A 24,515-nucleotide genomic window follows, 5' to 3' on the forward strand; every position below is an offset into this window, starting at 1 on the left:
GCAAATGAGTTGAGGGAAATTATAAAAATGAAGAAACCAATTTTTAAAAGAATGATTTTTCAAGTAACAAATTCAGACAAAGCATGATGCTTCTTTGGCTTCTGGTTTAATTTGTTTCATCACAAAATTCTAAAGAAAAGTGCAACATCTCAGAATACATAGGCAATAGTTCAGTTCAGCTCAGTTCAGTCGCTCAGTCATGTCTGACTCTTTGTGACCCCATGAATCACAGCACCCCAGGCCTCCCTGTCCATCACCAACTCCCGGAGTTTACCCAAACTCATGTCCATCAAGTCGGTGATGCCATCCAGCCATCTCATCCTCTGTCACCCCCTTCTCCTCCTGCCCCCAATCCTACCCAGCATCAGGGTCTTTTCCAGTGAGCCAACTCTTCGCGTGAGGTGGCCAAAGTATTGGAGTTTCAGCTTCAACATCAGTCCTACCAATGAACACCCAAGACTGATCTCCTTTAGGATGGACTGGTTGGATCTCCTTGCAGTCCAAGGGACTCTCAAGAGTCTTCTCCAACACCACAGTTCAAAAGCATCAATTCTTCAGTGCTCAGCTTTCTTTATAGTCTAACTCTCATAGGCAATATGTTGACACTGTTTAATTAGGTTTTGCTGAATCAAGCTGGGAAGAAAATGCTAATGAGAATAAGGATTTTGATAATATAAATAAAGTTGACTTTTTGAGCAAAAGGGGACTCAGAAATGAAAAGAAGAAAGAAAAATGAAGTCTGGAAGAACAGATCAGTACAAAGAGTAAGAAACAGACATGCAAGTATAATTTTGGTGGGAAGGTAGTTTTCATTTCTGTTCTGAACAGAGTAATTCAGATAAACAGGAAATATCACTAGTCTTTAATGCATGCAACACATGATTCTAAATATTCAAGGTATGTGTGTGTGCGTGTGCTTAGTCACTCAGTTATTGTACAACTGTTTGCGACTCCATGGACTATAACACGCCAAGCTCCTCTGTCCATGGGGATTCTCCAGGCAAGAATACTGGAGGGGATTGTCATGCCCTCCTCCAGGGGATCTTCCCAACCCAGGTCTCCTACATTGCAGGTGGATTCTTTACCAGCTGACCTACCTGGGAAGCCCTATTCAATGTATACTCACTGACAAGCATGAAGGTATTAAGGAAGGAGTTCCCAGAAATAAAAAATCTTTATCTTTCTCCAGTCACTGCTTAATTCACCTTTGTTCCCCTTATCATCACACGTTCTTCAAAGACTGTACTTTATAAGCCTGCTGATAACTGCTTCCTCCAGTATTCAACTCTGTTTAAACTTCAGGTCTTTGTATTTTCGAATGTCAGTGTTCTCCATTCAAAATGAATTTTCCTTCCTTTGAGAATTTCATGGGATTTAATTTTTAATATAAGTATTATTTAATTTATTCCTTTTTCATAAAGCATTTAGCATTAAAAAGACCTCACTAGTTCATTATCAATAATTTTAAGACAATACCCCCCCAAAAGTCAAAACTTTTATGTTAAAATAAGTCAAGTCATAATACTAATACTCAGAGAACAGCATATACTATAGGGAAAAAAATTTTAAAAAGAAGCCACTTGAACATAGAATTCTGAAGAAGGGGCACATACTTGGCTTGGGTTACTTTGGGCCTAGAGTGTTGTCTATAAAGCAAGCTCAGCAAGTCCAGGCATGCACACACACACACACACACACACACACACACACACATAATATTTACATGTCCTTTTAATTAGGAACTTTATGAGAATGGCTAAAGGATTGATTCATGACTAAACCCGTATTCTATAACAATAGGTATTTATGTTTCTAATTTGCACTTCTATATAAACTAGCTATATAATATTTAGCATTCTGACATTTGTCTCCAGTTTCTCCTCACTAAGGAAGTGGTGATAATCCGTATCTAGTGAGGGTCCGGAAATAGTCCTTGCCCCCTCCAGATCACCATTTGAATGTCCTGTGTTGTTTTAATTTTGCATTTGTCTTACAGGATTGAGCTATTTTTAAAAGTTCATATTTTAATGAACATTCACTATTTAATATGAAAACTCAATGCCAGATCATTTTATTCCTATTCCCAAACATTTTAAACAACATTTTGCAGGTGATACAAGAACAATCTTGAAAGTTTGGTTTCGTTGGGACTTTTCCTTCTAGAATTTTTGCTTGAAATAGGGTATTTTTTATTCTTTGTGAAACAGCCTGCCGCCATTTAAAACGGAAATGAAAAAAAAAAGAAGTACATTGTATTGAATAGCTAAAGTCTCCAAATTTGCCAACAGCTTCTAAAGAGTTGTTATAGACTTCAGTACTAGCCTGGCCCTGGATAATTATTTCTACGATGATGTTGTGTCTGAAAGAGAACTGCCAATTTACAGTCTCAGCGACCATTTTTTGGCATTAATGAATAAGAATAATTATGGGATTCCCCCCTTTTCTGCCGATCATTTTGTTCTCTATAATTAGTTGCCTGGTTATTCCTTTCTACAGCATGTGCACTCAGATCTTGGATGTAAAATTCCTTTTCTCACTGGTAGTAGGGTTAAGTCTGAAGTTGTATGGAAGAAATGAAAACTAGATAATCACTAAACTCCATCTGAAGGTAGCATAGCACAGGATGTGGGTTTCAGTGGGCTAAAAATCTCCCCTCCTCCCTAATTTGTGTTAGTTCATGTACTAACTGAGCCTCACATGTGCTCTTCCTTCAATCCACACACTCCGACTGGAAAATAAGGTCCAAACCACCTGCCTGGTTGGGTGAGAAGAGGGATGGGACCTGGAAATCCCTGGGGCCAGCACCACCACAGGAGGCACCAATCACTGGTCCTTTGCCCAACATTCTAGAGTCCCTGGGTTTCCACCGGCCTTTAATGAAACATCATTGCATGATAAAACCTTAACCTTACTATAGTCCATGTCTTCCTTTAAGCCCTGAGAGAGCTTAAATTTGAGGTGCCCAGTCTGAAGGGACTCCGCCCAGTGCACTTCAGGAAATGCTATTGGTATTTAGGATGGAATGAACTTTTGTGTTGCAGAACTGTCCCAGATTGTAGAAAGTTTAGCCACCCTGGTGTCCAACACCTGCAGACTCCCCATTCCAAGGTGACACCCAAACACTCCTCCCATTTCCAAAAAAATTCTTCCTGTGGTGACCTTCTAAACATAATCATTTTGAGAAATAAAGTTGAAAGTAACTCCTCCCTCTACCACACCTGACATAGAGGAAATGGCTCAAAGGATACACTAAATTTCAAGAGCTTCTAAACATATGAACTTGAAAAGAAAGCTAATTCTAAAGCAGAAACATAAATTGTCCAATGTTGCTTTATTTTGATATAATGCCACCGAGAATGGTCTCTGCTGTGCAAATATTCAGGCCATCTGCATAAAATAATACTGGCTTTGGTTAACTCTTTTCTGCAAATATCAATATTTACAAAACATGTACACATACATTTTATTTTACTATGTTGATCAAAATTGAGAATGTTTAGGCAATTGAAGAGATAGATAAAATTGTGATGGTGGCTGCGAGCTATTTACAGTTCTTATTATCACATGTTTCTGTTATCCTGGCACATTTCTGTCGTGTTTTTTGCGACACTTGATGCTTCTTTGCTGTCTTCTTGCCATCGCTGGTATCTGAGGTCTTCCTGCTCTTCTGGGGCCTCTTTAGCAGCAGGCAATCATGTTTAAGGAATCCAATGAGCTCACTATGCTAGTCCAATAGTGGGTGGGATAACTATCCACTACACTTATTATTCTTGATAAGTAATGAATTTACACTTACCTCCTAGACACCAGATCTTTACCTACTAGGCTACTAGTAAAGGGAAATTTGGGGCTTTTCTGGTGGTTCAGTGGTAAAGAATCCGCCCACAATACAGGAAATGCCAGTTTGATACCTGGGTAAGGAAGATTCCCCTGGGAAAAAAATGGCAACCCACTTCAGGATTCTTGCCTGGGAAATCCCATGGACAGAGGAGCCTGGAGGCTACAGTCCACAGGGTTGCAAAAGAGTAGAATATGACTTAGCAACTAAGTAATCACAGGGGAAATTTTGGCACTCTGTTGCAAACCAGCAACGGAGATATTCTGACATATCAGAATTTCTAGGGATCTCAAATTCATCTACCTACTTTTAAGCCCAACTAGCTAGGTACTAATGATTGTGAACATTTCTTATTTTCTCTTTCACTCTTTGATGTTAGTATAGCGCCTTGACTTTTAAGTTAGCTGATTAGAGGCTTGAGAGACAGGAGTGCCAGTACTGACTCTGATTACCACTCCTGGCTGGAGAGAACTTGAATGCTCATGTCATCCTATGATGCACTTGCTTACATTCTTGGTTTTCTGTCTTCCCTACATGAGACTCTGCCATAAGTCCCTTCTCTTACCTCAAATGCTTTAACACAGTAAAAATGTTCTAGACCTTTTTCAAACCACATTTGAAATAGAAATAGCTTTAAAAATCAAAAAGGATAAATGCTACCTGTGTTTTTTCCTGAGGTGCTCCTGTAACCCAGTGGATAGGATATTTCTGGTCTTGGGTGATCATAAATCCAGTGCAGCCATCATAAGCACCATAAAAGTTGTCACCCAAAGTCATAAAATGAAAGTGAGGCATGATCCAGCCTTTTAACTCTGTAAGCTTTGCAAACATTAACTCCCACATGTGCATGGATCAGTGACCCTGAAATGTGATTCTATAGGAGACTCTGGTTGCACAGCTTTTTATCAGGAACAGCTGAGTTAGTGGGACAAACGGAGAACCAGTATGCAGAGCCCTGCCCATGTTTGTAAGCCATTCCACCACGTACAGTGTGTGGCCTTGAGCGAGTCACTGAAACTTCCTGAATGGCTGTGACCTTGTATATAATTTAGGGGTTATAGGATTTATGTCCCTGGGTTTGTATGGGGGATGAATGAAATGCCATAAGAGACACTCAATGATCTGAAAAAGCAAAAACATTTCTTCTAGACTTGAGCTTATTGGAGCAAGAAAAGGGTGTGACTTGAGGGATCTACTAGGTCTAGGTTGGTTGCCTTCAGATTCTTCTCACCCTTTTCCTGCTCAGTGTCACAGGATTGCAGGGGTGGCCGTGGTGAAGTCCCTGCAAACCAAGTGTTCCAAGTTCCCGGTCAGTTGGGTTCATCCCATGCAAGATATTGGACTGGAGGGTGAAGGAAGGGAGAAGCCAGATATTTCCCCCCTCCCTGCCAGTGTGTAAGACAGTGGCTATTTCTCAGGCTCCCACAGACAGCTTCCATCTGTAATATATCCCCTCCCTGCCCCTCCTGCCAGGGGTGATAGTGGCTTTCGGCTCTTGTAAATTTCTGGACTACCTCACGGTCTCCTGTTGAATTCTTGGTTCTTCCATCACTTATGGAGACATAAAAGTCTCTCTTTATAAATACTTAAAGTGGTTTCTATTTCCCTTCTTTGACTTTGACTATTAGTAATAGCATTAGGAAGACTTTTCACCAAAAACATTTTCCTGATACCGAATACATCATTAGAAAGCCATTCTTTGGATTCCATTGGATTCTTTTCCTCCTAGGGGGAGAGTAGTATATTACAACATGGAATGTTACATTATATAATAGCATTTTCACAACGCTTATGTTATCATTTCATCCGTCCATCCACCCACTGAACATTTCATATCTACTGTGAGTTAGGATCTAAGCTTAAGTGCTGGGCACATATGATAAACCAGATACACGGAATGTCAGATCAGGTGATTTCAAGGCCACTTGCTAATGACCTGAAGGGTAGAGTGCACTTACTTGGGAATCAGGAGTGATAATGTGGGTTAGGTACCTAATGCTATGCTTGGCACACAGCATCAACAAAAGAGATTTCACAATCCTGTTTCCAGGAGCCACCTCCCACCTCATTAATAAACTGAGGTGAAATGAAGAGGTCTGGGCAGGAAATACAATAACCATTACACAGATAAGGAACCAAAGTTCAAAATTGTTATCTGCAGCTAGCAAGTGGCAAAGTCTGCAGCTGATGGTCACACCGCTTCACTAATAGCTTTACTCAAAGTCATCTATGCTAAGAAAGCATGTGACTATGTGGGGCCAGGGAGAGGGTAGCAGAGAGAGCACTTTCAAAGGACCAGGAAAACCTGCTTCTCCTCCCTTCTTCTCCAGGTTTCCCCAAACCCCATCTGCCAGACACTAACATGGTCATCAGTTACGCTCTTTGAAACTAAGGTTGTTGAATGAAGGCCAGTACTAACTCAGAGGATTGATAGAGACCATGAATGTGGTCCATGCTGTATGGTAAGGTGCTCCCTCTCACTTCATGGAAAGTAACAGCATAGAGAGACCGGCAGACCGGGGGGGTTTTGTGTGAGCTCCCGGTGCTAGAAAAGGTCTGATTCAGCCTGCCGAGCCTCCATATCCTGTCTTTGAAAGGAAACTAGCACCTGTCCTGCCAACATCACGAGGGTACTGCAAGATCAACTGAAACAGTGCTTTGAAGATGGCAAAAATCTGTTTGCGTTGCACTGCAAATCTTCCTCGGTAAATGTACCCGGAGCATAACCCAGCCTCATGGCTTGAGGTAATACAAGTCAGTTGTGAAGACAAAATAAATTGTAAAACAGAATATAAAGTGCACGTTGTAGGGAGAGAGCTGTGACACTGTGTGGCTCTGCTGCTCAAAAGCTTATTTTATTTCATATCTTTATGATAATTTCCATACATGCATCAGAACAGATAAAAGGGGGAAATCAACAATAATAGCTAACATTTCTCCAGCAAGTGTGCCAGGAACCTCCTAAACCTTTCCTGGACATTGCCTTATTGAAATCACAAGAAGCGACTCTGTGAGGTAGGCACTATTCTCATTATCCCCATTTTACAGATGAGGAAACTGAGGCACAGAGAGGTCACATAATTTTCTTAAGGCCACACAGCTCCTAACTGCTAAAACTGAAATTCTGTGAACAAATCATGTAAGAGTGCATTCTTACAAATCTAATGGACTCAACAGGCAAACACGTACGGCTGCCTTGAAAAGGAAGTGAGTGTTGGGAAATCACTTTGCTTGCGTTTGACGGTCACCTTAGGCGCCTTCGACTCAAGTCATCATCTCCCTACACACATAGCCGGGAACTTTAACACCTCTCTCGTTATTTCAAAGGTTAGTCTTCTTGGCCTTCTTTTTTCACTTTTACTTTCTCTAAGCAAAGGTTAGTTGGTACATTAACTGAGGTGATTAGAGTAATGACACCTGAAAAACAGCGAGCTTCCTCCCTCAGTCCATAAGATTACCCCAGAGCTTCTGGGTTAATACTAAAATGTCTAACTAAAAGAATTATTCAGGGTACTCTTTTTACAAAATCATATGCAAAGTATCACGTTCAAGAGAAAGCTAAACCTGAGGATCCCGGAAAATGAGGAAGAGTGATGTGTCTGAGAAAACAGTAGCAGGAATTTTTTTTTTTTTTTGGTAATTTTTTCCCCCAAGGGCTGTAATTTGACTGCTCTGTTTGGCAACCCTCCAGAGACAAGTCCAAGTGCTTAATCTCTTTCTCTTTCTCTCTCCCGCTCCTCCCCACCATGCTCGCCCGGGCCTAGGGGAGGAGGGACCCAAGATCCGCTGCTCGCGGCGACGAGGCCCGCGACCCTGCGCCGGGAGGGGCGGGTCGGGGCGCGGCCGGCGAGCGGGGAGCGCGGCCGAGCGGCGGGTCGAGTGCGAGGAAGAGGAAGTCCGAGCCGGGCGGCGGTGCAGGGCGCTCGGCTGGCGCCGCAGCCGGCGCAGCGCAGCCGCATCTTTCCCGGGCCGACCTGCGAGCGAGGCCCGCGCCGGGAGCCGGCCCTCCCCGGGTAAGTGTCCCTTTCGCTGGACACCGGGTCCTCTTCCAAGAATAGGACCGCGCGGCCGGGAACGCCGGGATGGGGGGGACGGGAAGGGAACCCGGGGGGCGCCCCAGATCCGCAGGTGGAGGCGAGCGGACCGGGGTGCCGGGTTCCTGTTCCCCGCGCGCTCCCTCCCGGGTGGGGGCCAGCGGGATTGGGGGAGCGCCCCGCCGCCGCGACCCCGGCCCGCCGCTGCCCACCGCCGCCTGGAGGGGGCGACCCGCGGCCGCCACCGCCCGGCTCCGGGGGCCCGGCCCCGAGTCCTCGTACTCCCAGCCCTCCATCCGCAGCCGCGGGGGCCGGAGCGTTCGCTCCTCGGAGAAGGGATTCCTCAGTGCTCTCGGGACTGTTACCAAGTCAACCCTGCAACTCAAACGGGACAGTCGGAGAACGGGACCCGAGCGCCCGCCGCCCTCGGTCCGCTCCCGCCGCGGGTCCCCGCTCCTGGCCCCCTGGACGACGGACCGCGGTGGGAGTCGGAGGCCCCGGCTCGGTGGCGCGTTTGGTTTGGAGGGTCCCAGCCTTTGTAGATGGAGCTTCGGTGTCCCAGGTCCTCAAATATTTCCTGGGGCGGGGGGCGGGGGAGGGGACGTGCAGCGGGGCTTGGGGTCGAAGCCGGTGGCCGGTCCATCACGGCGATCAATGTAACCCCTGGTCCACGGGGACTTTGTCGACGGTCCTGGCCTCCGAGGACCGCCGGGGTTTGCGGTGATGCCCGCAGCCCGCTCTCCCAGCCTTTGTGTCCTCTAGTGAGAGTCTGGTTGTTAAACCAGAAGCCTAAGGAGGTTCTAATTGGGAAAAGTCGTTAAGCCGTGGCATTTCATCGCGTTTACGGGAAACAATGAGGTGGATGATTTTTTAAATGCTCCAGTGGAGTCTTGCTTGTAAGGCCGGTATTTCATTAAGTTCTGGTCCTTAAACCCTCCCTTTGTACCACCCTCAGGTGGCCATGGCTACTGCACATACTTTTGAAATTGTAGAGGGTGAGTTTGGGGGAAGGCTGTTTGCAGTCATCATCACCCAAGACAAGGTCAATCACAGAGGGAGAGTTGGTTTGGGGGTTTTCCGACGACTGGGTACAGAACTTCCTTGTGTTTTGTATTTAAACCAGGAGACCAGCATGTTGACTCTGGATCAGATTCATCTTCCAACAGAATCCCAGGCCTAGATAGATTGTGTGATGCCATAAAAATAGTTATCAAGTGTTAAAATCAGCGTCTTCGGGCAGCTCAGTTTCTGTGGTTGGCATACTTTTAAAGAATTTACAGGCTTTGGATTTTGATTAAACACTGTTAAAACATTTCCAGGCCCATCGTGTCTGGGAGTAAGAAACTCCATTCTAATTTCGTCGTTGCCAAGTCAGACCGGAGCAAGCGGCTCCACCTCGGGTGGCCTTGGCTTCCTCTCTTAAGAAATGATTTAGAGAAACCAGACAGTTTCTGAAGTTTCAAGTTCACTCCTTGCTGCCCCTCCATCTACTATATTTAAGACTTAGATCCAAAAGGGATGGTTTGGTATTATGGTCCTTTACCATCCGTGAGTCTGACTTTCCAGTTCCTCACGTTGCTTTTAGTTGTATTTGAAGCCTTGTGTCTGAGCCGCCAAGCCACCTGAAGAAACATTTCCCCAGAGTTCGCTCTCCTCTTTGGTCCTATCCTTATTAGGTCATCAACAGCTGTCACCTCATGACCTTCCTTTTCCTTGGTGTAGCTGCTCCCTGAAGCTTTCTGCTGAAGGGCAAAGCACAGTGAGAAACAGTTACCTGGCAGTCAGACCCATGCCCTAATCCTGCTTCCCTTGATGATTTTTTTCCTGCTTATCTCCATCTTCACAATGGGCACCGGCTTCCTTCAGTGACTTTAATATGAATGATGGTACCAAATACAAACCAATATTTCCCTGGGAGACTCAATCTGTGCTTCAAAAAGGTTAAATGGTCACCTTTTAACAAATCAAGAGGAAGTGGCAGTGTAAGTTTTCAAAAGCAGGAATAACCAGTATTGTTTTGTTCTCTTCCTTTGAAGCTATGATTTTTTTAAGTGACTTAATTAAGATTTAATGATTTGTAGTCTGACACATAAATGTGGGATATGCTTGAGTAGCACTAAATCTTTTGAGCCCTTAGTAAACTGGAAGCGATTCCTGGATCTACAGTCTGATTTTTCAAGGCTGCAGTCCACTTTGCACAGATTTCTCTTCCCTCTCACCTCTCCCTGTGAATAGCTGAATCTTTCACACAGTTGCCATCTTTGAATCCTCCTGTAGGCAAATTATATCCATGGAAGAGCAAAACTAAAATGACTCTTGGATGATCTAGCCCAGCCCCTACATCTTAAAGATTTGGGAAAGCACTGGTGTTTAAGAACAAGTGCTCAGAAACTAAGCTGATCTGTGCATCATTTGCTCAATAGCACTTTGACCTTGATCCCTCTAAGGAAGTTCTATAGACATAGATTCTTTTATAATTGAGAAAATGTAACAGTCATAGTTGATCATTCTCTCTGGATTATCTAACCTTTGCTCATTCCTTCCTCTGTCAATTTAGGAAATGGTGAGCCTTCTTCCTTCTTAAGCGATACTATAGTAAGTGTTGGGCACAGTATGCTTCCAAGATGACTACTGTTGATAAACCAAGTCCCACAAGTGAATGATTTTCCTGGTGATTACAAAACTCTAAATTGGAAGAGCTGTGATTTAACTCATGTTTGTGTCTCTTAGTCTGAAGCTGTACTACCTAGAAATGGTGGTGGCATGGGGGCATATTTTAAATTAAATGTAACGATTCATTGTTTAAGAAAAAAAAAAGTCCCTTGCCTCTTTTGACCTAAAAAGAACATGGATTCCAAATCGAAATGTTCATTTTTTAAGTAGGGATGGGAATAGAAATATTTTCTAGACAAAAACCCTAAGCAAGCTAGTACTCATGTGTGGCAGGCTTCTCAAATATTAGTGTTTCATCACAATGTACATCAATCTTGCTTTATAAAATGAAGAGCTGACTCCAAACCACTTGGGCATTCAGGGCCATGGGCGTCTGTGCCAAGGAGAACTTACTGACTGCAGGGCCCGCTTTCAGGTAATTATGAGAGGACTACAGGGTCTGCTTCATGTTGCTCATGCTGATGAAAAGCAACAGATGCTTTAGCAGAGATGATAGAAATATAGGCTGGCCATCCCAGCAAGGGGGCTTGGGTTTGCTGGCAGAGTAACTAGGCCCCAGGTCATCCAGATGCTGTGGAATAACTTCATGGATGCCTGAGTGATCCCCATCCCAGGGGTAAGGAGGTGCTGGTCGATCTAGCATAGTTTCCATATTCAAGTCATATCGGAGTATCTTTTCAATCTGTATACACAAGAGTACCCAAAAATGTTTCTCTGCTGAGATGCAAGGCTTGTAAAAATTTCCAACCTTAAACATCTCCTTTTGGTAAATATTGAATTACTGTTTGATGGAAAGCAAAAGTAGGCTGGATTCATGGATACAAAAAGTCCCTAACCCTTGTCTGCTTTTCCCCTTCCCATATAATCCCAGAGGAAGGGCAACTTGAGGAGTGTTAATGTTAGGCTAAGTTTTACAAAGGTTCCAGCTACGCCCACTGGATGTACTAAACCGATGTCTTTAATTAAGAAAGCTGTTTGGGTAAGCTTTAATGACCAGGGTGCTGCCGAGCCTGTAGAAACCGCTTATCACCAGCATTAGGAAGATCAAACCACTGCAGCATTTGGCCAAAAGCTAGCAAGACCTTAAGTGTGAGAAGGACATCTTTTTAGAATATCAAAGTTGAAATGAGTGTGAGTGTAATAATGATTGAGATTTAGAATTCTCATAAAAGGAATCAGTAAATCAATGTCATTACACCACTCATCTGGCTCTAATGTTTGAAGTGGCAAATAGATCTTACCATTGTCTACTCCGTGTCCAGTCACATTAAACACTGACTTAAATGACTTGACTCTGAATAAAGTGGATGAGGAGGAGGAGGAGAGGTTCTAGATCATGGGGTGGTGGACCTTTTCCTGTAAGGAGCCAGATAGTAAGTGTTTGAGGCTTAGTGGTCCATGTATATCCCCATCATCTATTCTTTGATTTCTAGAAGGAGGGACTGGTTGTTTACATAAGCCTGGTTGTCTAAATATGTAAAAACCAGCCTTTGCTTGAAAGCCATACAGGATAGGCTTTTTCACTGGAAACCTAAATAAATGTTAGTAAACCAAAAAAGGAAAAAAAAAAAAAAAATCTATGGCAGCCATTGTTTTCCAATTCTGTTCTAAGTGAAATATTCTGTTTGAGCTATCATTCCCAAAATGACAAATGCCATAAGCTCTATGTAAGCTGTCTGGCTGTAGACTGACTTATAATCAAATCTCCTATGTTAATATTTTTTTCCCAGTCATCCTTCTTTATTTGTTCTTTTCACTTGGCTTAGAAGTCTCTGTTAGACAGTGATCAGTTGACAGGATTCTCAGCACCAAATTTCAACATTCATTCTTGAGTGAGGTATGAAACAGGCAGAGAAGTTCAGCTTGGATGTAATAAATTCCACAAGGAAATAGGTCATTGATGAAGCTCACTATAACATGAGATAAAGTTCACACCCACTAGGATGGCAACCAAGGCCCGTATGTTCTCTTTTCTCCTAATACCTTCCCATGTATCCTCTATGGCCTTCTCATCCAAGATGACTCACAGAGCCCTAGATGAGCTGTGCTGTCTCTCACCAAAGGTGGGATCCTTCCATACAACGTTTAACTTTATATCTCTTTCTGATCTTACTGGGGAGAAACATGGGCCCCTGAATCTCTGTGTTAACACAGGACTTTATATGTGACTCAAGGAGAAGGACAGAGAAATGTAGTGATCCCCAGTGGACACACATTACCTTTCAAGGTTGGAGGGACCGTTTTATTCCTCTCTGTAGCTTGTCCTATGTCTGTGGACCAGTCACTGAATCAGAACTGTTTCCAGGCTTTGTATGTGATACAGAGTGTAGCATGGCGCTGATGTGTCTGGATTTGAAGTCAGGCTAAGCTGACATCTAGTCCTGGTTTCTCCACTTCACCTGCTGCCCCATCTTTTAAGTCGAGAATAAGACCTCTCAATTGCTAGGAATAAGTGAGATTTTTTTTTTTTTTCTGTGAAAAGCATTTAATTCAGAGTCTGACATGTAGTAGTGGCTTAGTAAATGGCAACCTCTGTTCAATCCATAGTCATTTATTGAGAACCTGCTGTACCTGGAATGATGTTTAGTGCTGCTGTAGGCATAGCAGTGAATACAAGAGCCACGGTTTGCACAGAGATGTGATCAGGAAGTGAGGAGAAGTCAGGGTGAGGGATGGGTCACCTTAGATTGGTGTTTCAGGAAGCCTGTCAGAGAAGGCAAGGTTTGAACTGCAACCTTAGTGATATTGACGAGTCCCTGTTTCATCTAATCTAAGATACTTTTGAAAATACTTTTTTTTTTAATACACCATTAGGAAAAAATTCTGTCAATAAAATTGACAGTCTCCTATAAGATACATCCCTAAGTTGTGAAAAATGTGCATCTTAGCACCAATAAGAGGCGTTAATATTAGTGCTCCGTAAGTACCCATTGAATGCAGGCATGTGTGCTAAGTCGCTTCAGTTGTGTCTGACCCTGTGACCCCATGGACTGTAGCCCGCCAGGCTCCTCTGTCCGTGGGACTCTCCAGGCAAGAATACTGGAGTGGGCAGCCATGCCCTCCTCCAAGGGATCTTCCCACCCAGGGATCGAACCCACATCTCCTGTGTTGCAGGTGGATTCTTTGCCACTGAGCCACCAGGGAAGCCCACCCATTGAATAAGTTGGTGTTCCTCCATGCTTGCATGCAAGATTCAGCTCTGATGGTTTACATTGTGAGTTTGTCTCTTCTGTTTCTTAGGTCTGAAAGGTTGACTTGGAGCTAGGAAAGAGTAAAATATGGTAAATTATTGTGAGATATCCGTGATCCTTTGCACTTTAAAAATAGGTTAAAGTATTTGCTCTGGTCATCTCAGTGAGCAAAGTGTGTTGGTGATTCCTGATGAAGTGAAACTGGTCTGCACATAACTTGAGTCGGAGCAATGTTGGGCAGCTCCTGCAGCTGATAATTTTTGGCAGCTGTCCGTAGAGTTGCGTGAATCTTTAATGCATAGCAATGCCATCCTAAGGGCTGTGAAGGCATTAGCTGGAGCTTGCTTCCTTCTGTTTCCCAGATTTAATTGAACATTAATACTCCCCTCCTCTATATCCCAAGTGACCAATCGTTCCTCTAACCAAGTAGGTCCTCTGTGATAATGAAATGAGGGGAAGGCTCCCTTTAGAGCCACCACCCTCCCCTCCTCTGGCAAGTCCCTGTGCTTTCAAAGTCCGGGCAGTGTTCTCTTCTCTCCCCATTCCCTCCTTCCTGCTCAGAGCATAAGGTACTGCTGAAATCTTTGCTTTCTTATCACCCTCTACACTCTGGTCCCTCGTCTAAATCTTTTTCTGAACCCAGTCCTGAGCCTGCCCCGGCTCTCCCCTGCTGTCCAAGGTCTCAGTTTCTGCGCGGATGACTCAATGGGAGCTTTGACAATACTCGGCTATTTCTAGCTGTAATAAAGTGTGCTTTCATGCTGTTTTGATTTTAATTTCAACATGTCACTCAAGGCCTGCGCACATATCGGCACGCGGGTTCCCCACATGTGGGGAGCATGCCTTTCCTTCTGTCCTCCTGGCGTCTGTCAGCAACTTCCACCCTCTCCCTGCCCGGCGGGGAGGGGTCTGTCAGCGCTGGCCTAGGAGGAAGCAAGTGCAGACCTTACTCCCTTCCAGCCACGTCCTCCCCGCTACCTCCTCCTGGGACTGAAGCCCTCGTGCTCTAGGACCCACCGCATCTCCAGCTGCAACAGGCGTCATTGGAAACAAGCAGATGCAAAGGAAAGGCCATTTGTAGCCATTTCAGGGATGCATATTAACCACCGTCCGGCCTCAGGGTGATTTCAGGCTGTCTCTGACCTGTGACTTGAAAGCTGGTCGAGGTGGGAGGGATGTGTGAAGGTGTGAGGCCACGAGGAAGCGGGTGGGCACTGATCCGAGGCCATCACTGAGTTCCCCTTATTTCCTGGGGCCGTGTGATTACAGGCAGTCCTCAAACACTAACATCTGTGCTTCTCTGATGTGCTGGGATAGAGGAAAAAACTGTAATCTGGGGCATAAATATACGATCCTGTGTTTGTTCCCTTTAACCAAGTAAACGTGTTATTAGGTTAAGCATCTGTGTTGTGCTAAAATATTATAGCTGCTTCAAAGGAGGATACGGTTGCTCGCCTGATACAGCATACAGTTTAAACATTCAGCTGTCTCACACTTTTAAAAATTTGAATCAACTAAGAATATGAATTATGAAGCATAAGAATCAAAATCCGGAATATAGGATTACTGAGTAGGGGGCAGAGGAGGAAATTAGTGGAGACATAGACTTAATATTTTTTACTTTTTATTGTGATTGAAGTCTAGCCAATTAACAATGTTGTGATAGTTGCAGGTGGACAGTGAACGCACTCTGCCGTGTATCCTTTCTCTCCCAAACTGACTTAGACTTTAAAAGTGAATTTTTTTAAAGAAAACTCTTTGAAAGTTTGGGATTGACATGTATGTGCTACTATATTTAAAATAGATAACAGACAGGGACCTCCTGCATAGTACAGGGAACTCTAATCAATATTCTGTAATAACCTAAATGGGAAAAGAATTTGAAAAAGAGTAGATACACGTATATGCATAACTGAATCACTGTGCTGTACTCCTGAAACTAACACAACATTGTAAATCAACTATGTAATCATACTCCAATATAAGATACAAATTAAAAACAAAAAAGGAGGAAAATCCTTCCATTCCCTTATGCCCTTCCCATCATAGATCAGTTTTAAGAGAATAACTTGCTAAGAATTAATGAGGGTGCGGCTGGAAGGGTGATGAGATGAGCAGGGAACAGGATGGGAAATGGGTGCCCAGATGGGCTGATGAGGATTGGCCGTGTCTAGGAAAAGTGCTTTGGGAGATATTTGCAAGCTTTTGCAATATAGTTATGGAACAAAATCTTGGTGGTCTTGGCTTTTTTCCACTTTTCTTCAATGTCTATATGAGATAAATACTTCTTTCCCCTTCTCTCCTTTAACAGTTGTTTAAATTCTAAGGAATTGGTGCTTAATCACAATATTTAATGGTATCTGATCTTGACGCTAAAATGGCAAGGAAGGCAATGTGCAAATAATGTTTTGTGGCCTGTGGACCCCCTTTGGCCCATGGGTGTACTAAGCACAAGGATGAATTACCTCTAGCAAGTTGGAATCCAGATGACTTCTTCAAAGTGTCATTATTTGGAAACTGTTTCTTCCTTCCTTCCTTTCTTTCTTCTTATCCTGTTAGGAAAGCAACTACTAGGAAGTTCTGAAAATTGAGTTGTGATGGGTGCTATAATAGCCACACCTTTCAGAATCCATAATCTCCCAGAAGAGCAAAAAGAGACTTATTTCACTGAATGATCTAACACATCAAGATATGAGACTCTAAATTTCCACATAGGAAGTTAACAGGTGTTTGTTTTTACCCCCTTACCGAATGAAGAAGAGGGCATATGTCTGTGCTGGCTAAAGACGGGGTAGCTGGCCCGACTATTCTAAAAAATACCCTTGGCTTTGTTTTACAAATATGAGCAGAAAACATACTTTCCAAATGTTCAGAAACAAAATACTATGCTTTAAGAGAGAAAATTCTTACCTGATGGTTCTATATGCATAACAGGCATCGCAGTCAAATCTAACACTCTTCTGCTTTCTTTGCGTGTGCGTGTGTGTGTGTGTGTGTGTGTGTGTGCGCGCGTGCGCACATGTGCTCATTTGCTCAGTCATGTCAGATCCTTTGCGACCCATGGACTGTGGCCCACCAGGCTCCTCTGTCCATGGAATTTTCCAGGCAAGAATACTGGAGTGGGTTGACATTTCCTCCTCTGGAGGATCTTCCCAACCCAGGGTTTGAACCCGAGTCTCTTGCATCTCCTGCATTGGCAGGCGGATTCTTTACTGCTGTACTACCTGGGAAACCCGTTTCTTTGCTTACTTATTGTAATGCCAGTTGAAGCACTGTTTCTGTGCCATTAATTATGGGAAAAATGGTGTGCAGAGGAGAGATAAGTTTGTTTTTATAAGGTCTGAATATTGAGTTGAAATGTGGGAATAGTCTGAAATTAGGCAGTCTGTATATGTCATTTGGATGTTATTTGAAAATGCCTGCTAACCTGGGGGTAAAACCATATAATAAAGATATTGTGAGGCTTGAATGCATAATGTGTATATAGCACCCCATACATAATAAACCCTTGATAAATAGTGGCTCTTTTACTGTGTTTACTGGGTGTCACACTTCAGTTTTATTCCCTGCTACTAGACGTCTGGAACAATAAACCAACATGAAAATAACTGAGAAAAAACATCTCAGTGGTAGAAGACAGCCTTTGTCCTGAGACAGGGGTAAGAGAGAGGGATGAGGAACACTTTGTTCTGTTGGTTTTTACTGTAGTAGAGACAGTATACATTGCACTTGGAAATTCAGATTAGAATGAGCATATCAACAAATACAGTTTCCTAAATTCTGGGGATACAGTGATGAGCAGAACAGACCAAATCTGGCGTGAAGGGAAAGATACTATGTGACGAGCTCTTTAAAGAAAAGAGGGAAAAACGTGGCAGAGAGGGGAGGGCTGGTGGCTTGCCATTTGCTGGGTGATCAGAAAGGCCTATCTGAGCCGGTCCTTGAAAAGTGGACCTTAAGATATGAGGGAAGAACATTCTAGGCAAACAGGGGAAAAAAAATAAGTATAGAGGCCCTAGGAGAGAAGTAAACTCTGTGAGTTCTCGGAAAAGAAAAGCAGGCTGTGTATATGAACAAGGGGGGCGGGGGCAGAAGAAGGTGAGAAGTGAAGGTAAAGAGGGAGACAGAGCCCAGAACCCATAGCTCTTTATAACACTGAAGGTCTTTACTGTGGCTTAAAAGTGGATACATGTATATGTATGGCTGTATCCCTTCACTGTTCATCTAAAACTATCACAACACTGTTAATCAACTATATGCATTTGTGCTAAGTCGCTTCAGTCATATTCGACTCTCCGTGACCTTGTGAACTGTAACCTGCGAGGCTCTTCTGTCTATGGGGATTCTCTAGGCAAGAATACTGGAGCGGATTGCCATGCCCTCCTCCAGGGGATCTTTCCAACCCAGGGATCCAACTTGAGTCTCTTATGACTCCTGCATAGGCGAGTGGGTTCTTTACCACTGCTGCTGCTGCTGCTAAGTCGCTTCAGTTGTGTCCGACTCTGTGTGACCCATAGACGGCAGCCCACCAGGCTCCCCTGTCCCTGAGATTCTCCAGGCAAGAACACTGGAGTGGGTTGCCATTTCCTTCTCCAATGCATAAAAGTGAAAAGTGAAAGTGAAGACGCTCGGTAGTGTTTGTTAACTGACTATGCTGCTGCTAAGTCGCTTCCTCGATACAAAATAAAAAGGTTTTCTTTTTTTTTTTTTGAAAGCATGATGCAAAGCTAGTGGATGCCGTGGTGCACGGGAGTGACAGAATCTGATTACTGATCATTCGGTTGGGAACAGTGATAGAGAGGATGGTGCAGAGGTAGGGGCGGGGGCTGCGGGTTGATTCAGAACTGGAACGTCGGCCAAGATGGTGCAGCTGAAGGAGAAGGAATTTATGGGGCTCAGGGAGCAGTGTGGCCTCTATTATTTGTTTCAGCCTACCTGCTTACCAGCCAATCTCTGTCTCCTACTTCCATTGCCCTCTCTCCTTTGGCTCCTGTAAATAAAGTAACTAAAACAGCACGTGGCCTTGAGGGATGCTCTCCCTGAAGCCATGATGGACCAGCTCACCTCCCCACACCCCCCTCCCTTCTAGAACTCGATGTTGCTGGTAACCATTAGTTGTCTGCCTTCCCTCACTAGACCACTGGCTCCTTGAAGGCAAATGTTTGAACAAAACAATTTTCCCTTTTACTAGCTGAGATGAGCTTTTAAGAAGTCTGTTCAAAAATCTCTGTTTTTCACAAGTGAGTTGAAGAAAAGAAATTCTGAGCAGGTAGCTAAACATTTGGAGAAGGACCAGGAAGAAGAAGAGGAGGGAAGGAAAGAAGAGAAAAAGAGACGAAAAGGAAAGAAGAGAAAAGGCAACGAGAAAGAGCAGGAGACCCACTGGGGAGATCCAGAGGAGCTCTCATAAACACTTCAGAAAGGGTTCTGCAGAAAGATGTTTTTGTTCCAAGGGTTTTCTGTAAGAGGAATCCAGTAGCTACTGGTTTAAAACCTGTAGGGCCTGCGGTACGTGCGGTGCTTTATGAATATGTAAGTCCATGGTCTGCCTTGCCCTGGTTTGCAGGGCACTTGGAAACTCAGTGATGCTTATTCTGAAATAGGAACAATTGTAGAGAAATTGAGGTGCTCAGAATTCTTTCTGATGTTCCAAGCCGAGTGAGTGACGATAATGCATTTCTAGATTGACTGACTATAAGCCCTACTCCAACCCTTTACCTATGCCTTCTTATGCATGGGGAGCAGGGGGCACCCCAGACCCTTTAGTAGGTTGTGAGTCTCTAGGGGCACAGTTCAGTTCAGTTCAGTCTCTCAGTCGTGTCCGACTCTGCTACCCCATGGACTACAGCACACCAGGCTTTCCCTGTCCATCACCAACTCCTGGAGCCTACTCAAACTCATATCCACTGAGTTGGTGATGCCATCCAACCATCTCATCCCCTGTCATCCCCTTCTCCTCCCGCCTTCAATCTTTCCCAGCATCAGGGTCTTTTCACATGAGTCAGTTCTTCACATCAGGTGGCCAAAGTATTGGAGTTTCAACTTTGTGTTCCAGATGGAGAGCATGGTCACTGGCACACCCAACTGTTTGACCTGAAGTTGTGTCCAGGTGTCTATTTCCACTGTGAAATGCACATGAGAAGTTTGATGTTCAGTACGAGTGTGGAGGTTTTGGAGGAAAACCTTAACTTTAGTTTACCATCTTGGAGCTTAGAAATGTAAAAACAAATTTGAGAAGTCTGTATTTACTATTCTCATATTCTGAATTTAGCATTCTTACTGAAAAAAAAAGATGAATATAGCTAAACCACATTGTTTAGTGTTATTTTAAAATGGTACAGTAATTGCTCTGTTCTTTGTAGATTTAGTTGATTAAGACCAGTCTTCCACATCGCTTTGTGTCAAAAGGAAATGGATTCTGGTAGCCTAGTTTTAGTTACTACTCTTATTAGAAAATAATCAAATGAAATAGCTCTGAAAATATTCTGATTTAAATTTCCCAGCTCAGATAGTGAGGCCCTATTGTGTTTCAGAATAAATTCAGAGAAAAACCGTGCAGCAGCCCGTCTGAGTCTCCCACTCTTATTCACACTCCTTCTGGGATTTATCTATTGGCTTTTGCACAATTGATTCCAAGTCACCCACCCAGAGCTGGGCTCATAATCTCCATTTCCAGACCCACCTCTAACTTCCTGGGGTTGTTTTTCTTTTCCCTCCTTTTCCAGTTCTTAGTTAATAGCCCCACAATTCTTTGGTCAGAATAAGTCATTTTCCTTCCTTTTGTGCCTTGTTCAATCTGTTAGCAGTGGCTTCTTAAATAGCTCTCCATCCATGTTCACCTCTTCATGCCCCCTTTCCATCCTATGAGACACTTCTCTCTTACATAGCCCATTAGCATGGCTGCCGAGCCTGCGTGGATTGATGTATCTAGAAGACAAATCTGACCAGTGAATACATTGTCAGAGGCATCTCCTAATGGCTTAACCCAATGGAAAGGTTGAAGGTAGAGCTTCGAGTGGAGATAAAAGTCTCAAGGAGAGGGACTTCCCTGGTGGTCCAGTGGTCAAGACCCCATGCTTCCACTGCAGGGGGCGCAGGTTCGATCCCTGGTAGGGGAACTAAGACCCTGCATGCTGTGTTGTGAAGCCAAAAGATAGGAAATAAAGGGGAGGGGCCTCAGGTAGAGATCCTTTGGTGTTTCTGTGGTCACACTCCTCCTCTCATATCTCAGGTCCAATCCAGAGTCAGACTGGGCTCTTCCTCCAAAACATCCAGAATCCTAGGACTTCTCGTGGTCTTTTCCACACCCACCTGGTCCAGCCCCTCTCCTCTGTCTCCCTGGCTTAGTGCAATAGGTTCCTAACTGGTCTCTTGGCTCAGCTTTGTTGCCCCCTACTCTATCTTTCCCACACACCAGTCCAAAGGATCCTAATTCAAACATCTCTAATGATTCCCTGTTCCATTCAGAGTTAAAAGCCGATCCATGGAACAGCCTCCGAGCCCCTCCCCAATGGGGTCCCTGCCCATCACCACATGGTCACCCTGGCCCAGCTCGCTGGCCTCTCCGTTGGCCCCAGATACACCCAACAGGCTCCAGCCTTAGACTGTTTTCATGCCCTCGGCCTGGGAATCAAAGCTTTACTGACTCACTTCTCTTCATCCCCTACTCGAGTGTGCTCTTATCAAAGTCTTCCTGATGGCACTCCAGAAGACAGGAAGCCCGCACCTTGGAGGTTGTAGCCTTCTTACCCTACTTCATTTGTATGCTTAGCATTCATGAACACTTAACAAAGGATATATTTGTTTCTTGTCTGTTCATCATGAGAAGAGAGGCCTTGTGCTGTTCACGCTGCATTTGCAGTGTTTAAGAACAGTGCCCAGTGTAGAGAGAAGCTTTATTTTTCAAACAAATCAGTATCACCTCGGCAACTGCCATCTCTTGCCTCTGCGTCAGGTAAATTCTGATTGTCTGATATTGTTGAACTATGTTCTAGAATGAGATCGGCACTTAAGGTGTTGAATGTGGACATGGGTGGGTGGGTGTGTTGGAATAGAAGTGGTGGAGAATCTGTCTTATGGCTCCACCTCCCTCTTCCGTCACTGCCCTCATTCTCCTGGGCTTCAGAAGAAGCTTCCTTTGGAAGTCCACCTGGGCCTCTTGCCTGCAGTGTCTGCACTGTAGCACCATCCAGCCCGGAAAACCTTACTCTTGGCTGTTCTCCCGCATCTGCCTTATTCCTGCACAGTACTCAGAAAATACCAAGGTCTACTCTTTCACCCTTCCTTTATCCAGATGCTACTTATCCATCAAGATAGCCAGTGTCAGATGACACTTAAACATCTGGTCCTGGGCTACCTGGATTCAAACTGGGTTATACCACTTAGAGTTTTCATAACCTTGGACAGACTTTTAGCCTCCCTAAGCTTAGGGGTAGCCTCTCACAGATGAAGGAAACAATACCAACTTGTGGGGTTGTGATGAGGATCAAAGCCAATCATTCTTTAATATGTTCGCAGAATCTAGTTCTAACATAGAGAGAAGTTAAGTAATATTCATCATTGTTTCATTAACATTTCTTTGAAATGGGCATCTTTCAGAAAACTCAAGTTGCTCTTACCTTTCTCAGAAATTATCTTTAATTATCACTGTATTCAGCTTCACGTGAGCCTCATGTGTATTAAGGTCTTATCTTGATGCAGTTATCAACTCATCCAGGTTTTATTAATTTATGTGTGTAAAATAAATATTGCCTGTATGTGGAAACACTATATTCATCCACCCTCCTCTCAGCATCTCCCTTCCCTGCTTTTTCTGATTAGCACATGTATCTGCCTGATGGATACACCATAAATTATTGTTTATCTTTAAAGCTCCATAGAGGGAGGAATGCATCTTCTAATTAAGGGAATTTCCAAATAAACACAAGTAGAGAGAATAGCATAATGAACCCCCATGTACTCATCTTCCAAATTCAACAATTATAAACACTTTGCCAATCTTATTTCATCTGTTTCCCCCTGTGTCTCCTCCTCCACTTTGAAGTTGTTGTTGTTCAGTCGCTCAGTTGTGTCCAACTCTTTGCAGCCTCATGGACGGCAGCATTCCAGGCTCCTCTGTCCTTCTCCATCTCCCAGAGTTTGCTCAAACTCATGTCCATTGAGTCAGTGATGCCATCCAACCATTTCATCCTCTGTCGTCCCCTTCTCCTCCTGCTTTCAAGCTTTCCCAGCATCAGGGTCTTTTCTAATGAGTCAGTTCGCATCAGGTGGACAAAGTATTGGAGCTTCAGCCCCAGTCCTTCCAGTTAATATTTAGGATTGATTTCCTTTAGGATTGACTGGTTTGATCTCCTTGCTGTCGAAGGGACTCTAAGGAGTCTTCTCCAGTACCACAGTTCAAAAGTATCAATTCTTCAGCACTCAGCTTTCTTTATGGTCCAACTCTCACATCCATACATGACTACTGGAAAACCACAGCTTTATCTAGATGGACTTTTGTTGGCAAGGTAGTGTCTCTGCTTTTTAATATGCTGTCTGGGTTGGTCATAGCTTTCCTTCCAAGGAGCAAATGCCTTTTAATTTCAAGACTGCCGTCACCATCTGCAGTGATTTTGGAGCCCAAGAAAATAAAGTCTGTCACTGTTTCTACTGTTTCTCCATCTATTTGCCATGAAGTGATGGGACCAGATGCCATGATCTTCATTTTTTGAATGCTGAGTTTTAAGCCAGCTTTTTCATTCTCCTCTTTCACCTTCATCAAGAGGCTCTTTAGTTCCTCTTTGCTTTCTGACATAAGGGTGGTGTCATCAGCATATCTGAAGTTATTGATACTTCTCCTGGAAATCTTGTTTCCAGCTTGTGCTTCATCCAGCCTAGCATTTCGCATGATGTACTCTGCATATAAGTTAAATAAGAAGGGTGACAATATACAGCCTTGTTGTACTCCTTTCCCAATATAATGCTCTTGACATCACGTGGCCAAAATATTGGAGCTTCAGCTTCAGCATCAGTCTTTCCAATGAATATTCAGGGTTGATTTCCTTTAGGATTAACTGGTTTGATCTCCTTGCAGTCCAAGAGACTCCCATTAGAAGTTAAAGCTCATTAAATTGGCCCTCTAAAGGGCAGTAGAATTGTCCAGAAGTAAAACCAAAACACTGCTTTCCCACTGCACAGTGGAGCAGAACAACAGTGAAAAAACCTGAAGCGCCAATCTGGACAGGAAGAGAGAGAATCTGGGTATAGGGGCAGGGAGCCCTGAGGAGGGCTGACATCCACTTGGTAACCCCTTGCCTCCATGCAACCTTTGAGGGTCTTCTGATGGCCTAATGGACTCAATGGACATGAGTTTGAGCAAACTCGGGGAGTTGCTGAAAAACAAGGGAGCCTGTTATGCTACAGTTCATGGGTCAAAAATAGTTGCACACAACTTAGTGACTGAACAACAACTTCTAATGATGCCAAAAAAAAAAAAAAAGGAAATGAGTTGCCTTTTCCTTCTCCAGGGGATCTTCCCAACCCAGGGATCAAACCCAAGTCTCTTATGCTTCCTGCATTGGCAGTTGTTCTTTACCACTAGTGCTACCTGGGAAACCCCCAGTTTGAAGTAGTCAAAGCGATTTCCAGATATCATGTTATTTTACCCATAAATATTTCAGTATAGATTTTCAACTGATAAGAATACACTTTCCTCTACTACCACTGCACAATTAGTATGCTTAATAAAAATAATAGTAGCTCCTTAATGTGAACTTTTTCTCTGTCTATAGTCAAATTTCC

At 43.9% G+C, this 24,515-nt stretch overlaps 1 protein-coding gene across 2 annotated transcripts in view; it reads left to right on the top strand.

Annotated features, from left to right (window-relative positions):
- Positions 1-7,721: 7,721 nt before the first annotated feature.
- PLEKHG1 (pleckstrin homology and RhoGEF domain containing G1) overlaps positions 7,722-24,515 on the top strand; it is a 253,513-nt gene continuing 236,719 nt past the window's right edge. For both annotated transcript variants that reach the window (XM_081530225.1, XM_081530224.1), the window contains exon 1: positions 7,722-7,851. The gene's annotated coding sequence lies outside the window, so the exon portion shown is untranslated. The remainder of the gene's footprint in view (positions 7,852-24,515) is intronic.

This window comes from Giraffa tippelskirchi, chromosome 9 (genome assembly GCF_054371585.1).
Source record: "Giraffa tippelskirchi isolate mGirTip1 chromosome 9, T2T-mGirTip1v1.2.pri, whole genome shotgun sequence".
Lineage (NCBI taxonomy): Eukaryota > Metazoa > Chordata > Mammalia > Artiodactyla > Giraffidae > Giraffa > Giraffa tippelskirchi.